This window comes from Macaca mulatta, chromosome 15 (genome assembly GCF_049350105.2).
Source record: "Macaca mulatta isolate MMU2019108-1 chromosome 15, T2T-MMU8v2.0, whole genome shotgun sequence".
Lineage (NCBI taxonomy): Eukaryota > Metazoa > Chordata > Mammalia > Primates > Cercopithecidae > Macaca > Macaca mulatta.
In genome coordinates, this window is record NC_133420.1 from 103029722 (window position 1) to 103047536 (window position 17815).

Genomic DNA, 17815 nt, shown 5'->3' on the forward strand with positions numbered 1-17815 from the left:
TGAAAATGTATTGAAGGGAAGATGATTAACTTTCTTTCAAGGGTGTGTGAAAATAATTCAAATTTGTGAGCCTCTGTCTGTAGAAGCATGGGGTGCTCCACTGTCGTGTTTTATGCTTACCCCCTCCAACAAGACTCACTCCCAAAATCTTCCAGTCAGGATTCATGCACCAGTTCTTGTTGCCCCAAAATTTGAGGCAGGGAGGATTCTGGTTTTCTAAACGCCCATGCTGGAAGGTTGTGGGTTTACTGGAAGGAGGGCAAGGAACACCTGGCCCACCCAGGGCGGAAAACCGCTTAAAGGCATTCTTAAGCCACAAACAATAGCATACAGGATCTGTGCCTTAAGGACATGCTCCTGCCGCAGTTAACTAGCCCAACCTATCCCTTTAATTCGTCCCAACCCTTTATTTCCCATAAGGGCTACTTTTAGTTAATTTAATATCTATAGAAACAATGCTAATTACTGGTTTGCTGTTAGTAAATATGTGGGTAAATCTCTGTTCCGGGCTCTCATCTCTGAAGGCTGTGAGACCCCTGATTTCCCACTTCACACCTCTATATTTCTGTGTGTGTCTTTAATTCCTCTAGCGCCGCTGGGTTAGGGTCTCACCCACCGAGCTGGTCTTGGCAATCATCCCTGACCACTTTATCTGAAGTATCCTTTCCCAGAAACTCTACATTTTGGCATCTTGTTTTTTTCTTTTTATAAAATTTGTAAAAACATGTAATTTTCTTAAGGATCTCACTGACTTTCTCATGAACTAGGCTATAGGCTCCACAAGGGCGGGAAGTGAGTTTGTTCAGGCCCCCACTGCACCCTGAGTGCCTGGCATAGTGTCTGGCATATAATGGGCCCTCAGTAAATGTGAACTGGAAAGAATGGATGAACTCTCAAAGACATACCATGATCTTTTGGAAACTGAATAGCAGGAACTGTGGCAAATATGTAGTAAAGTAATAATGGTGTACATGGCAGAGAACCATTAACCTCAAGTCACTGGGAGAAATGGATCCCTAACCCAGGGTGTCTCATTAAACATGTCAAAGAGAACGCGTAGGAGCTTAAGCCTATTGTTGTCTCATCTCACCAGAGCTGTTTTCTATGCTATGATGTTGATTTACTTTTCATTATCTTTGAAATAGAGTTAAGTGAATTGATCATGCTTTCCTGCCTTAAAAAAAGAGAGAGGGGGCTGGGCGCGGTGGCTCAAGCCTGTAATCCCAGCACTTTGGGGGACCGAGACGGGCGGATCACGAGGTCAGGAGATCGAGACCATCCTGGCGAACACGGTGAAACCCCGTCTCTACTAAAAAAAATACAAAAAACTAGCCGGGCGAGGTGGCGGGCGCCTGTAGTCCCAGCTACTCGGGAGGCTGAGGCAGGAGAATGGCGGGAACCCGGGAGGCGGAGCTTGCAGTGAGCCAAGATGGCGCCACCGCGCTCCAGCCCGGGCAACAGAGCGAGACTCCGTCTCAAAAAAAAAAAAAAAAAAAAAGAGAGAGGGCTGGGTGCGGTGGCACACGCCTGTAATCCCAGCACTTTGGGAAGCTGAGGCGGGTAGATCACAAGGTCAGGAGATCAAGATCATCCTGGCTGACACGGTGAAACCCCATCTCCACTAAAAATACAAAAAATTAGCCGTCCCAGCTACTCGGGAGGCTGAGGCAGGAGAATCGCTTGAACCCGGGAGGTGGAGGTTGCAGTGAGATGAGATTGCACCACTGCACCCCAGCCTGGCGACAGAGCAAGACTCCATCTCAAAAAGAAAAAAAAAAAAAAAAAAAAAAAGAAGAGAGAGAGAATCCAATTTATTCACTTGTTTTTAGTTAGAAGTAGAAGTTTCTGGGCCAGGCATGGTGGCTCATGCCTGTAATCCCAGCGCTTTGAGAGGTTGAAGTGGGCGGATCACCTGAGGTCAGGAGTCTTTCAACCTGGAACCCAGGAATCAGTATTTTTGTGAAGCTCCACAGGTCATTCCTATCAGCGGCCATGTGGGTGTTGGTGTACAAAGTTCCAGACTCAGTGCCAAACTCGCTGTATTTTTTTTTTTTTTTTGAGATGGAGTTTTGCTCTTGTCACCCAGGCTGGAGTGCAATGGTGTGATCTTGGCTCACTGCAACCTCTGCCTCCCAGTTTCAAGCCATTCTCCTGCCTCAGCCTCCCAAGTAGCTGGGATTACAGGCGCACACCACCATGCCCAGCTAATTTTTTGTATTTTTAGTAGAGATGAGGACTCACCATGTTGGCCAGGCTAGTTTCGAACTCCTGATCTCAGGTGATCCACCCGCCTCAGCCTTCCAAAGTGTTGGGATTACAAGCGTGAGCCACCGTGTCTGGCCTTAATTTGTTACTTTGTAACTTTGTAAACATGAAATTTCATCAACTTTTCACCTGTAATGGTTTTAGCATCTTTTGGTAATCCTTGCTGCACTCATTTCTTCATTAGGAGGGAACAAACTGGGGACTTTCTAATTCTTTATTTCTTCTGCATGCATTAGCTGGAATTCTTCGATAAGAAATAGCTTTCCTTTTGGCTACGGTTCTTTGGTTACTTTTCAGTACAGTTCTTATTTCAAATACAGCATGAAGCTTCAGTTATTTCCTTTTAACCCTTAAAAGCTTAATATGTGGCTGGGTGCGGTGGCTCACGCCTGTAACACCGGCACTTTGGGGGGCCGAGGCGGGCAGATCATAAGGTCAGGAGATGGAGACCATCCTGGCTAACATGGTGAAACCCCGTCTCTACTAAAAACACAAAAAAATTAGCTGGGCGTGGTGGTGCCTGTAGTCCCAGCAACTTGGGTGGCCGAGGCAGGAGAATGGCATGAACCCTGGAGGCGGAGCTTGCAGTGAGCCGAGATCGTGCCACTGCACTCCAGCCTGGGTGACAGAGCAAGACTCCGTCTCAAAAAAAAAAAAAAAAACAGCTTATATGTGTACTTAATACTTATCTAAGTTATTCAGTATCTCTACTCTCTTCCACCTAAACTCAAGGACCTTGGAATATCTCCATTTGTCTTGCACTTTATTTATTTATTTATTTATTTATTTATTTATTTTGAGACGGAGTTTCACTCTTGTTGCCCAGGCTAGAGTGCAGTAGCAGGACCTCGGCTCACTGCAACCTCCGCCTCGCGGGTTCCAGTGACTCTCCTACCTCAGCCTCCCAAGTAGCTGGGATTACAGAAGTGTGCCACCACGCCCGGCTAATTTTTTGTACTTTTAGTAGAAATGGGGTTTCACCATATTGGTCAGCTAGTCTCGAACTCCAGACCTCAGGTGATCCACCCGCCTTGGCCTCCCAAATTGCTGGGATTACAGGTGTGAGCCACTGCGCCCGGCCGTCTTGCACATTATTATTGTCAGGGTTTTAGCTCTATCTTCTTCTCTTTTTTCCCCCTAAAGTCAGACTTAATTATTACTGATAGATACAGCCAGTCTCTATATGTTTGCACTTATTTAACACCAGTATGTGAACTCACTCCCCACCACCCTCACTCAGTCTCCTATCTTTTATGATTATTTTCCATCTTCAGGACTGTCTTTTAATGTTTGTTTAGAGAGGTTATTTTGATGACAAAAAATTTTAGTCTTTGTTTCTCTGAAAAGAGAAGAGTTTTACTGAGTATATCGTTCTAGATTAATCATTGTGTTCCATCCTCTTGCTCCATTTGGGGACTGAGTCGGCCTCGAGCGCATTGCTCAATTCTGAGATTTCCCTTTGCTGCTGCCCAATGTAGTTTCTGTTTTCTGTATCTCCTGCTGCCTTGGGTTTTTTCTGTTTTTTTTTTTTTTTTTTGGTGGTGGTGGTTGTTGTTTTTCGTTATAATTCCTTTATTTTGTTGAAGCATATTCTTCAGTGGTTTCTTAAGGGCACATGAGGTAAATTTTTAGAGCCCGTGCGTGTCTATAAATGTCCTTATATAATCTTCACACTTGATTTATAACTTGATAAAGATTTGGCAGGCATGGTTCCTTCAATATTTTGAAGTAATTGTCCTAACACCTCTCAGTGTTGCTGTTGAGCATTAAATGTCCTTTCGATTCTCCCACCCTTTGTGTGTGACCTGTTTTTCCTTTCTGAAAGTGACTTCAGAATCTTTTATTTACTTCGTTTCTCTAAAATTTATTTCATTTGTTTAAACTGGACCGTTGGTGACCTCCTTCCAAGTGGAGACTTACATTCTTGTTTTCTGGATTGCTTTTTGTTGGGGGGTATTAGTTCTTTGATAATTTGATTCCTTTTAACTTATCTGCTTACTTTTTCCAGAATTGCTTTGATTTCTCCTCTAAGTCTCTTGTCCTTTTATTTCTATCTCTTTGTCTTTTATAGTTTTACCTTCTGGAAGGCTTACTCAATTTTCATTGTCCAACTCTTCTATTGAATTTTAAATTTTGTTAGTCATACTTTGTGTTTTTAAGAACTTTTCATTTTTCTCAATGTCTTTTTTTTTTAATAGCATCCTGTTTACTTTTTATGGGTGGAATATCTTGTGTCTTGCTAAAAGTAGTGAGAGTTGCTTACAGAATAACTGAATAAAAGAGAACAGAATAAAATAAAACAGAATAAAATAAGATGTATATTTTATTCTGTTTCTTGCATTATACTGGTTTTCCTCTGAGGGTGTGTGGGTGCGTGCACCTCTATTTTTTCTACTCATAGATTTCCACAAATGTCTAACTCTTCTTGATTCAAAGCCAATAAAACATCCTATAAAGAAAGATTGAGAAGAAGTTATAGTATAAAAAGTATTTGCTTTGGCTAATTGTTTTTGAACTAAACGTCTAGTTATTGAGTATCATCTTTCTTTCACATTCACATGTTATCGTCTTTTCTTGGAGAAAATCCAAGCACTCTTATTATTATTATTATTTTTCCAATAATAAGACTGTTTTCTATAGGTGAATATAAATTTAGATGTAACCTTCTGGGGGGATTTTGGATAGTATGATTATATGTCTTAAGTTTTATGAAGGTCAACAGTTTGTCCATATGTACTTGTAAGCATACTAGGCTGTAAGTTAGGACTGGGCTCTATCTAGTTACAGGTTCTTTTTGTGTGATTATAGGTGTATCATCTACCTCGTCTGAACTTCAGTTTCTTTATGCATAAAATGAAACCCATTTTCTCACTAAAGTATTACAGGGATCCAATGACATTTGTATTTATTTATTTTTATTTTTTATTTTATTCTTTAATTTTAATTTTTTTGATTTTTTTTGTTCTTTTTCTTTTTTTTTTTTGAGACAGAGTCTCGCTCTTGCCCAGGCTGGAGTGCAGTGGTGCTCTCTCTTCCTCCCGCTTTAGCCATGTGAAGATGTGCCTGCTTCCCCTTCACCTTCTGCCATGATTGTAAGTTTCCTGAGGCCTCCCCAGCTATGCTTCCTGCACAGCCTGTGGAACCATGAGTCAATTAAACCTCTTCTCTTTATAAATTATCCAGTTTCATATCTTTAAAGCCTTGCACTGGTTCTTAAGAAGGGGTGCCAGGAAGAACAGGAATCAAAGCAGGCCTGAGAGAGAGAATTAGTTGTTCTAGAAAGTGTGAGAATAAGAGCAAATGTGTGAGAATGAGATGAAGAGAGCGTGAGAGAAAGACGAGAAAAAGACAAAGAGAGATAGAGACAGAGGCTCTTCCAGAAAGATGAATCACTTTTAACCAAGCTACACAAACACACACACACACCCCTCACAAGTTCTTCATCCTAGAAGTCCAAGCCTCTCCAGGCTGACTCACCATCCAAACCCTAAATAAACTGCTTGACCTAGTTCTGAAGAGGATTACTTTTAGCCTCAATCACTCATGGATTATTCCTTTATATATGCAGTGTCTACCTGTCTTATCCACCCCAGGTGACTAATGAACTGAATTTCTCTTTCATGACATCAGATTTGTGACATGAACTTCATGCAGCCATGTTTGTGTTTAAAAGACCATTCAGAGGCTGAGTCTAATAGAATGTGGCCTTGGGATTCTCATCCAGGAATAAAACCATTGAAAATATTTCCTTGTCCCTAGGCCAGGTAAGAGAAACAAAAACAAAGGAATTAGAAAAAAATAAAAATTTAGTAGCTGTTTGCAAACTTTGGGAGGCCAAGGTGGGTGGATTACTTGGGGTCAGGAGTTCAAGACCAGCCTGGCCAACATGTTGAAACCCCGTCTCTACTAAAAATGCAAAAATTAGCCGGGTATAGTGGCGCATGCCTGTAATCCCAGCACTCGGGAGGTGGAGGCAGGAGAATCTCTTGAACCTGAGAGGTGGAGGTTGCAGTGAGCCGAGATTTTGCCATTGCACCCCAGCCTGGGGAACAAGAGCGAAACTTCATCTCAAAAAAAAAAAAAAAATAGAAAAGAAAAGAAATAAGAAAGAATGAATGGGTGTGCTATCTGGGAAGCTGTGGCAATGTTAAAAGTAATAAATGATTCAAAGGTCATCAGATAAATATAGGTAGATGAGAACAAATGAGTAACATCAATAAAGTAGGTCATGTTTCTATGCATGAAGAAATGTTGGGTCTTATAATTCAATTCACTTTAGACATTTATTAGGCACTCATCAGGTACAAACTCTGCTCTAGGAATTGGTGGGTGCTACAAAATAAATGAAACATTGTTGTATTCGGCCCTTCTTGCACTGCTATAAAGAAATTGGGTAATTTATAAGAAAAGAGGTATAATTGACTCACGGTCTGCAGGCTGTACAGGAAGCATAGTGGCATCTGCTTCTGGGGAGGCCTCTAGAAGCTTCCAATCATGGCAGAAGGCAAAGTGGGAGCAGGCACATTGCCTGGTGAGAACAGGAGCGAGAGAGAGAGGTGCCTCACTTTTAAACAGCCAGATCTTGTGAGAAATCACAATGATGAGGATGGCACCAAGAGGATGGTGCTAAATTATTCCTGAGAAATCCACCCCCGTGATCCAGTCACCTCCCACCAGGTTCCGCCTCCGACACCGGAGATTACGTTTCAACGTGAGATGGGGGTGGGGCCAGCATCCAAACGATATCAACTGTTAAGGAAATAAAAGCTTTCTGCTATTTTATATGTACGTTCCTCATTCCCATTACACAGTTCTTGTGTTGTATTCTGTGTAACGCTCTCACTGACTTTGTTCCAGTGAAGGCCAGTGGATAAAACCTCTTATGCTATTCACGAGGGGTATTCATCTGCCCTGAAGCAGGGAGCTGGGGAAGAGAGGCCAATTCTCAACCAGAAAACCAGAGTTCAGGCGATTCATAGAGCTCAGAGGCAAAAAGAATAAGCAATATTATATGATTGGGTCTAGCTCTGTTGTCTGTGTGTTTTTCCAAATATATATATATATATTTGTTTTCAGTAAGTTTTCCTTTCAAAGTTCTGGCCCTGTTTCTGAAGACATAAAGAAGGGCCTTAGATCCTTGGGAGCAGCGTTCTTACAATGTGGTCTCAGGGCCAGCAGCAGCATGTCCCTGGGGACTCAGGAGTAATGCAAGTTCCTACGTGTTACCCACATCTACTGATCGGGAACTCTGGTGTGGGACCCTATGATGAAAGCCATCCAAGGGAATTCCGACGCTGCTCAGGGTTAAAAACCACAGCTTGATCTGAAAAGCTGCGGGGGACAGCGCCCTCTGGAGGCCACATGTTCACAGCAACCATGGAAAAGCAGCCGCATCCAGAGAAAGGAGCAAGAGTCCAGGTTTCCAAGTCCAATTGTCCCTTCTCATGCAAAGAGACTTCTATGGTGGTCAACTTTGGGGATCCTGACTTGATTTAATTAAAGGATATTGCTGGGTTTTTTTTTTCTTTTTCTCTCTCTTTTTTTTTTTTGAGACAGGGCTTCGCTCTGTCACCACGCTGGAGTGCGGTGGTGTGATCTTGGCTCATAGCAACCTACACCTCCCGGGTTCAAGCGATTCTCCTGCCTCAGCCTCCCAGCAAATTTTTGTATTTTTAGTAGAGATGGGGTTTCACCATGTTGGCCAGGCTGGTCTCGAACTCGTGATCTCAAATGATCCACCCAGCTCGGCCTCTCAAATGGCTGGGATTATAGGCGTGAGCCACTGTACCTGGCCTTGTTTTCTTTATAATAGTCCAGGCTCTCAGCATGGGTGAATATGGGTGTGTTCTAAAATAAATACTGTTTACTTTTTCCAGTTCAGGTGTTCATCTCATTCCCCTATTCAAAACCATTTTACTGGTTCTTCATTAAACAGTCATCTCAGCCTAGTCTTTAAGGCTTCTGCAATGGGTCCAGCCCTCATTCTCAGCTCTCTCTCTGTTCCTCCCTACATGGAAAAATGCTGCTTGCTTGCTTTTGTGTTCATGTAGCATAGCTCATGCAACAGCGGCAGCCCACACAGTGTTGACAACTATGTCTCTCCTCTAAACTAAGCTCCTTAAGGGCAGGCACCACATTCTATTCCTGCTTATCCCAGCATTTAGCACAGTGCCTGTTAAGCATAGCTAGTTGGAAAATGTTTTAAAAATGAGTAAGTGGACTGGGCGTGGTGGCTCACGCCTGTAATCCCAGCATTTTGGGAGGCTGAGGTGGATGGATCACGAGGTCAGGAGATCAAGACCATCCTGGCTAACACCTGAAACCCCGTCTCTACCGAAAATACAAAAAATTAGCCAGGCGTGGTGTCGGGCACCTGTAGTCCCAGCTACTCGGGAGGCTGAGGCAGGAGAATGGTGTGAACCCGGGAGGCGGAGCTTGCGGTGAGCCGAGATTGCACCACTGCACTCCAGCCTGGGTGACAGAGCAAGACTCCACCTAAAAAAAAAAAAAAAAAAAAAGAGTAAGTGGGTGAATATTATGCGTGGTCTAGCTATGTTGAACTATTTGCTGTTCTTGGAATTTTCTAACTCTGTCTTCCTTTGTGCAGTTCCTTTCCATGTGAGATGTCCTTACATGTCCTTCTCTAGCCTCTCAAAATCCCACCCATCTTTTAAGATTTACTCATAGTGGCTGCTTAATAAATACGTGGGAGTGAACTGTACAGAACGAGCACTTGGTCGAACAGAGTCATCAGCTGGCAAGTTCATTAAGTCACACTGTTTCTAGGGCAAAGTGCACACATGATAAAAAGTGGCACAAATAATAATGACATTTATCTATAACATCAATCAGTTGTATTGGTTGAGATCTTAGTGCCAAACCTTGCGCTAAACTTTTTACATATTGTATTTTATTTAATTCTTAAATCAGTTTATGGAGAAGGTATTATTTGTAAAAATATAGAATGAGGAAATGGAGGCACAGAGGGGTTAAATAATTTGCCCAAGGTTATTTATTTATTTTATTTTATTTTTGAGACAGAGTCTTGGTCTGTCACCCACGCTGGAGTGCAGTGGCACGATCTTGGCTCACTGCAAGCTCCACCTCCCAGGTTCACTCCATTCTCCTGCCTCAGCCTCCCAAGTAGCTGGGACTACAGGCGCCCACCACCACAGCCAGCTAATTTTTTTGTATTTTTTTTTTTAGTAGGGACGGAGTTTCACCGTGTTAGCCAGGATGGTCTCGATCTCCTGACCTCACGATCCACTCACCTCGGCCTCCCAAAGTGCTGGGATTATAGGTGTAAGCCACCGCGCCCAGCCTGCCCAAGGTTATATAGTTAAAAATGTTAAAGACAAGGTTTCACTAGGTTGCCCAGGCTGGTCTTGAACTCTTAGGATCAAGCAATCCTCCTTCCTCAGCCTCCCAAACAGCTGGGACTATAGTCATGCCACCATACCTGGATAAAGCCAATATTACAATGTAGGTCTAGGCCGGGCATGGTGGCTCACGCCTGTAATACCAGCACTTTGGGAGGCCGAGGCTGGCAGATCACAAGGTCAGGAGATTGAGACCATCCCGGCCAATATGGTGAAATCCTGTATCTACTAAAAATACAAAAATTAGCTGGGCATGGTGGTGTGTGACTGTAATCCCAGCTACTCAGGAGGCGGAGGCAGGAGAATCACTTGAACCTGGGAGTGGAGGTTGCAGTGAGCTGAGATCGCACCACTGCACTCCAACCTGGGTGACACAGTGAGACTCTGTCTCAAAAATAAATAAATAAATAAATAAATAAATAAATAATAAAATATAGGTGTGGTAGACGCCAAAGTCAATGCTCTTAACTTTAAGCTAAATAGATTATTGATAAAGTATATGGATATTAGAGAACTTGACAAAACAGAAATGCAAATCTAAACAGACAAGCAAGAAACCTGAACTCATATGCCAGTCAATGAATAAATTAATATTTATTGAGCAGCTACTATAGGTCAGGCATTGTTCTAGGAGCAGGATGATAGAGCGGATGAATAGGCAAAGTCTCTGCTCTCAGGGAATTTACTTTCCAGTGAGATAATCTGTTTAGGAGATAACATTTGAGCCAAGCCCTGAATGATGAGAAGGAGCAGTCATTTAAAGATTTGAGAAGAGCCTGTCTCAGACAAAAGGAAGGAAGAGGAAGTGCAAAAGTCCCAAGGCTAGGAAGACCAACAGAGGAGCCAATATGCAGAAACCATTGAGTGGAAATGACCCTGGATCAAGCTGTGCTTTCTGGACACAGCTTCCATAAAAGAAGGAAACACAGGTGTGAGTGGCCCAAAACAGGTGAGTCAATTACCGTATCTAGGAAGCAGGATTGAGTTGAAGGCAGGTTCTCTTACCTTTTAAATATTTTCATCTGTGCCACTATTGCAGTATCTGAAAATGGATCAAGTTTGTAGATGACTTTGGGGGTGAAAGCAAGTGTCATCATTAAATAACACCATCAACACCATTCCCCAAAAAGTCAATAAAGTGAGTAACACATTCTAGGAAGGACTTGCTTCTCAAAAGGTTCTGCACACCAAACATCTCCCTATATTGTTGCCTTTTCAGAGTAATTTTTTTTTTTTTTTTTTTTTTTTTTTTTGAGACGGAGTCTCGCTCTGTCGCCCAGGCTGGAGTGCAGTGGCGCAATCTCGGCTCACTGCAAGCTCCGCCTCCCGGGTTCATGCCGTTCTCCTGCCTCAGCCTCCTGAGTAGCTGGGACTACAGGCGCCCGCCACCGCGCCCGGCTAATTTTTTGTATTTTTAGTAGAAACGGGGTTTCACCGTGGTCTCGATCTCCTGACCTTGTGATCCGCCCGCCTCGGCCTCCCAAAGTGCTGGGATTACAGGCGTGAGCCACCGCGCCCGGCTCAGAGTAATTTTGTAAGAACCAAGCCATGGTCTCACTAATGGCACTTCTTACAGTGGCAGGATCCAATACCCAGGGGCTTTATGGACATACCAAGAATCAGGAGTGAGGTCCGGGTGAGAGTGAATCTGTTGATGAAAACATGCCAGGGAATATTTTGTTTCCAATTGAGTGGTCTAAGAAAATGGGGAATGGGGAAGCGGGGTGATCCCTAGATACAGGCAATGGAAGCTGCCTCTCTGCAGAAAATTTAACAATAATAATAAAGCTGATTAAAAGTCAAGTGATAAAAAGCAGACAAACAAACCCTTTTCCTGCAGGGGCAGGGCAGGCCCTTCCCACAGCAAATCCCCTGGTAGGTTAACAATGTTAACAATGTCAAATCCAATTTGCAATACCTTTTTGTTCCTTCTTTGAATCTATACTTGATGTCTTCCACGTGGTCTCCCCTGGGTCTGGTTTCTCTCTCCAGTAATTGCTGTCTCTTCATGGGTGCTATGAGGAGCTCTCTTCCCTGTTTTGAGGTTCACAGCTCTTCTCTTCATGAGAGAACTTTTCCATACCCAGCCATTCACCTGATTTGTCAGAGGTGTTCAAACCAGAGTGACTCCATCTTGAATAGGGGCTGGATAAAATAAGGCTGAGACGGACTGGGCTGAATTCCCAGGAGGTCAGACATTCTTAGTCCAGGATGGGATAGGAAGTGAGCAGGACTGGTATCATAAGATACAGGTCACAAAGACCCTGCTGATAAAACAGGATGCAGTAAAGAAGCCGACCAAAACCCACTAAAATCAAGATGGCAACGAAAGTGACTTTTGGTCATCCTCACTGCTCATTATACACTAATTATAATGCATTAGCATGCTAAAAGACACTCCCACCAGCACCATGACAGTTTACGAATGCCATGGCAATGTCAAAAAGTGACCCTGTATGGTCTAAAAGGTGGAGTAGCCCTTAGTTCTGGGAACTGACTGCCCCTTTCCCAGCAAACTCATGAACAATCCACCCCTTGTTTAGCATATAATCAAGAAAGAACTACAAGTATACTCAGTTAAGTAGCCCATGTCTCTGCTCCGCCTATGGAGTAGCCATTCTTTTATTCCTTTACTTTCTTAATAAAGTTGCTTACACTTCACTCTGTGATCTTACCCCAAGTTCTTTCTTGAGTGACGTCCAAGAACCCTCTTTTGGGGTCTGGATGGGGACTCCTTTCTGGGAACACTTTTATCTAAAGTGATACTTCCTTCCAGGCATCCCTTAAAGGAAGGCCTCTGTAACTTGCAGAGCTGCTCTCCTCTCTTGGCCACAGCCAGTCCCTGTAATACATCCTTCAGGATACTTGCCTCCTTATGTAAGCACATTTATTACCAAAAATTACACTGAAGCGCAAATATTTAGTGAGGCCCATAGGCCAGGCACTGTCTGGACATTGGGAAAAGAGCAGTAAACCAGCAGACAGACATGGTCCCTGCCCTCAGAGTGAATTGTTTTTAAAAAAATAAGTAAACAAAATAATTTCAGATGTTGATAAGTACAGTGAGGAAAATAGAAGAGGACTATGTGATGGAAGCAACTGAGGATGACACCACTTAACCAGGCAGGCAAGGGAAGCTTCTCTGAGGATGGGTATTTGACCAGATACCTGAGTACACAAGGCAAACCCACCATCCACCCACCCAGCCAACCAACCGATCAACCAACCAGCCAATCACTTGCACACCCAGCCAAACACTCACCCACCCACCCACCCAACAGGCCAATCAACCACCCCACACATTCACCCACCCACCCACCCAACCAACCAGCTACCCACCCATCCACCCACCCATCGAGCCAACCAGCCAACCATCTAACCACCCACCGAACCAGCCAACCACTCACCCAACCAACCAATCAGCCAACCACCCACCCACCCACCCACTCAACCAACCAACCACTCACCCACCTGCCCAACCAACCAGCCAATCAACAAACCATCCACCCACCCAACCAGCCATCCACCCACCCACCCAACCAACCAGACAATTTTGAAACCATCCGGAGGAAGACTATTACAGTTAGAAGAAAATGCAAGAGGAAATTCCTGGGCTGTGAGTAAACTCAGTGCGTTTAAGGAATAGAAAGATGCCAATGTACTTACAGTGGAGGGAGTGGGAGGGAATAGGTGGGTGAGGTCCCTCAGGCCAAGGCCATGATAAGGAGCTGAGATTTTATTCCAAGGATAAAGGAGAGCCATTGAACAGGTGAGTGACCCAATATTTATAAAATTTATACAATTTATAAAAATTATATTACTTATTTGATCCTCTAAACTAATAGTGGGATAATTAGTACTTAGAGACAAAGAAAAGAAGATCCTGAACATTTATGTGATGGATTCAAGGGTCACCTAGACTGAGGAGAGTCTGAAAGCTGGATCTTCAAAGTACCAAGGTGTTTTTTTTTTTCCTATGTACCAGCCCATAGCAAAGTAAGATTCATGGTAAGAATGAAAGATGGATGTGTTATTTTGTTTGTAAATATTCTAAGTGCATGATAGAGTTGGAGTGTACATGTGGGCGTGTCCTGGAGAAACAGATTTCTTAGTGGATCTGTATATGCAGCAGGAATTCAGCTAGCTTTGGGGGTTAAGGGATAATAGTAACCGTTGCAATAGCTCAAACTTATGGAGAGCTTACTATGTGCCAGGCACTGTTCTAAATGTTTTACAAACCAGCCAACCAACCCACTAACCACCCAAACCAATAAACAAACAAAGCCATCTTTAAGAGAGCATTATAGGTGGAGAAAAGAATAAAGTTCCTGAGATAGAAATAAGTTTGGTACATTTGATGAATAGAAAGAGGTCAATGTACTTACAGCTGGAAGGTATTGTCATTATTCCAGCTTTACAGAGAAGGAAACTGAGGTGTAGAGAGGTTAATAATTTGCCAAAGATTATACAACCAGTAAGTAGCAAGAACTCTAGAGCACACACTTTCAACCACATAATAGGCTGCTATTTATTGAGTGGATCATGTACAGGAGTGCTATACAAATTATTTATGACCCAGCCGGACAATGTGCCCATCATTAGCCTCCTCATATGGTAGCTAACAGAATTTATACTCTTCAGAGAGTATCAACAACTTCCCCAAGGAGGCCGGGTGCAGTGGCGCATGCCTGTAATCCCAGCACTTTGGGAGGCCGAGGCAGGCAGATCACGAGGTCAGGAGATCGAGACCATCCTGGCTAACACAGTGAAACCCCGTCTCTACTAAAAAATACAAAAAATTAGCCAGGCATGGTGGTGGGTGCCTGTAGTCCTAGCTACTTGGGAGGCTGAGGCAGGAGCAGAGCTTGCAGTGAGAGGAGATTGAGCCACTGCATTCCAGCCTGGGTGACAGAGCAAGACTCCATCTCAAAACAAAAACAAAAACAAAAAACTGCCCCAAGGCTGCTCAGTGACCTGGGAATCCAATCCAGATGTGCCCAGTAGTCAAATTCATGCTCTTTGCTTTACATTCTGCCACCTCTTAGGACCTTCGAAAAGATACTATCTGGGTCGGGTGTGGTGGCTCACACCTGTAATCCCAGCACTTGGGAGGCCGAGGCAGGCAGATCACCTGAGGTCGGGAGTTCAAGACTAGCATGACCAACATGGAGAAATCACGTTTATAGTTGGTACTAAAAATACAAAATTAGCTGGGTGTGGTGGCGCATTCCTGTAATCCCAGCTACTAGGGAGGCTGAGGCAGGAGAATCGCTTGAACCCGGGAGGTGGAGGTTGCCGTGAGCCGAGATTACGCCATTGCACTCCAGTCTGGGCAACAAGAGTGAAACTCCATCTCAACAAATAAATAAATAAATAAATAAATAAATAAATAAATAAATAAAAGAAGACACCGTCTGTTAAATTGGACAAAATAGCAGGCTTTTTACCAACCCGAAGTGAAATGCCCAAACCTGAGGTCAACAGCATCTTAGGTGTTCTTGTTATTAATTCACTAAAATGTTTGAATTGAAAAAAAAAGCAGCCCTGGAGTCTTGCCAAGAGGAGAGTTATAGCATTTAAGGGGCGGGATCCTTCCAGAGGGTCATGGCCAAAGATGCGGTTTCAAAAGTCGAAAGCTACAATTTTCTCGACAAGGAAGAGACGGATATAGTGGCAACCACTAGAGAACTGGGAAGGGGTATGAATTTACCTCACGGGGAACCTGTCCTGTACCCACAGCGTCAAACCTGTTAGCCAGCTAGTCTTGTGTTTTTCGTATTTTCCCAATGATTGGATGCATTTAATACTTCTTGCTTTCATAAAGACCTCAAGGCAGGCATATAGTGACTTTGGTTTCTGACCAAGAGAATTTCAAGATCATATATGTATACAAATGCTTCATCTCTTTCTTCTATGAATAGCATACATTTCTCATTAGTCTTAAATCGTTCTTACGGTTGTTTTCCTTTTATCCTTTTCTTTTCTTTTTTCAAATTTGAGACACCGTCTTGTTCTTGTCGCCCAGGCTGAAGTGCAGTGGCGTGATCTTCGCTCACTGCAACCTCTGCCTCCCTGCCTCAGCCTCCTGAATAGCTGAGATTACAGGCACCCACCACCATGCGTGGCCAATTTTTGCATTTTTAGGAGAGATGGGGTTTCACCATGTTGGCCAGGCTGGTCTCAAACTCCCGACCTCAACTGCTCCACTCACTTCTACCTCCCAAAGTTCTGGGATTACACGTGTGAGCCACCATGCCTGGCCCTTATGACTGTTTTCTGACAGTCAAATCCTTCCAAATATATTATCAGTTGTCATTGTGTGTTGAAGGGAGTGTTTATAGTGACTACTGCATGCTCGTGTTGGATTTTTACTGTAGCGTTTAATAACCATGAAATTCATATAGAAACAGCATTCTGAAATCTCAAGTTCAGTGCCAAGATAATTGACATTTTAGACAATAGGGTTAAAGAATAAAAGACCTATTGAAATCTTAGTTAAATTGTTATGTATCTTTAATCTTGTGAAATATTCACTTAACGTTTCTACTGCTGTTTTTCTGGGGCTTTTCAGTCTCATGAAAAGAACTGAAGAGAAACTTTAAAAAGGTCTATTTTACTGAATCCGTGTAGTTAACAGGTCATGTGGCCATGAGTAGATCTTAGACGACAAAACTTAAAACCTTCATGAATATTATCTATAAGCATACGATTATGTAGGTCTTTTGGGTTAAAGAAAGGACTTGTGTTCAAGGGGCTGAAGATTCATGAGTTTTTACTATTTCTGTAGATTATTAATTAATATTGAAAAGTGACTTTGCCAAATGTAGCTGGCAAGTGAGGGGAGTTAATGGCCCTAAGGGAGAGTCCTCAACCAAATGCTCTGGCCACCCACTCCCTACATGGACAATTCTAGGAGGCATTTTGTACCCTTTTCAAGAGGTGCCAGAGGAATCAAGATAGGAGGTAGGAGCGATCTTGCTGATGCACTTTTTTTTTTTTTTCTTTGAGACAGTCTCCCGCTGTCACCCAGGCTAGAGTGCAGTGGTACAATCTCAGCTCACTGCAACTTCTGCCTCCCAGGCTCAAGCAATTCTCAAGCCTCAGCACTTGTAGCTGGGATTACAAGTGCATGACACCAAGCCCAGCTAATTTTTGTAGTTTTAGTAGAGATGAGGTTTCACCATATTGGTCAGGCTGGTCTCAAACTCCTAACCTCAAGTAATCTGCCTACCTCGGCCTCCCAGGGTGCTGGGATTACAGGTGTGAGCCACTGTGACCGGCCTGACTCACTCCTTTTTTTTTTTTTTTTTTTTAAATTGAGATGGACTCTTGCTCTGTCACCCAGACTGGAGTGCAGTGGTGTGATCTCGGCTCGCTGCAACCTCGGTTCGCTGCAGCCTCAGCCTCCCGGGTTCAAGCGATTCTCTTGCCTCAGCCTCTTGAGTATCTGGGAGTACAGGCACCAGCCACCATGCCTGGCTAATTTTTGCATTTTTAGTAGACATGGGGTTTCACCATGTTGACCAGGCTGGTCTCCAACTCCTGACCTCGAGTGATCTGTCCATCTCGGCCTCCCAAAGTGCTGGGATTACAGGCGTGAGTCACTGTGCCTGGCCAGGTCAGCCAACTATTAACTTAAGGGAATCTATAGAAGCCAGACAGCGTCCCTGGAGGCATATAAAGAGAATCTTGTCTCTTGCAGCTGTGGGACAGCCTGGGCTACGGAGCAGGCCTAGGAATTAATAATAAGGTGGCCAGGCTGCAAGAACAAGTGAATGTGTAGCCCCCACTCGTCTTCTGTATTAGGGTGCCAGCTTGAAAAGATTTGCAAGGATGTGTCTGAGAACCTTGAACTTTTTGCTATATTCCTTTGACCCCTCTTGGTTGGCAGAACCAACAGTTGTTAGTGAAAGGCAATAGCCTCCTTTTGCCTGAAGATCAAGAAAGACCTCACCTGAAGTGGTTGTGTCAAAAGATGATGGTTAAAGGCTGGTGAGGTGGCTCAAGCTTGCAATCGCAGCACTTTGGGAGGCTGAGGCAGGAGGATTGCTTGAGCTCAGGAGTTTGAGACCATCCTGGGCACCATAGCTAGTTCTCATCTGTATTAAAAAAAAAAAAAATCGCTGGGCATGCTGGTGCATGCTTCTAGTCCCAGCTACTTGGGAGGCTGA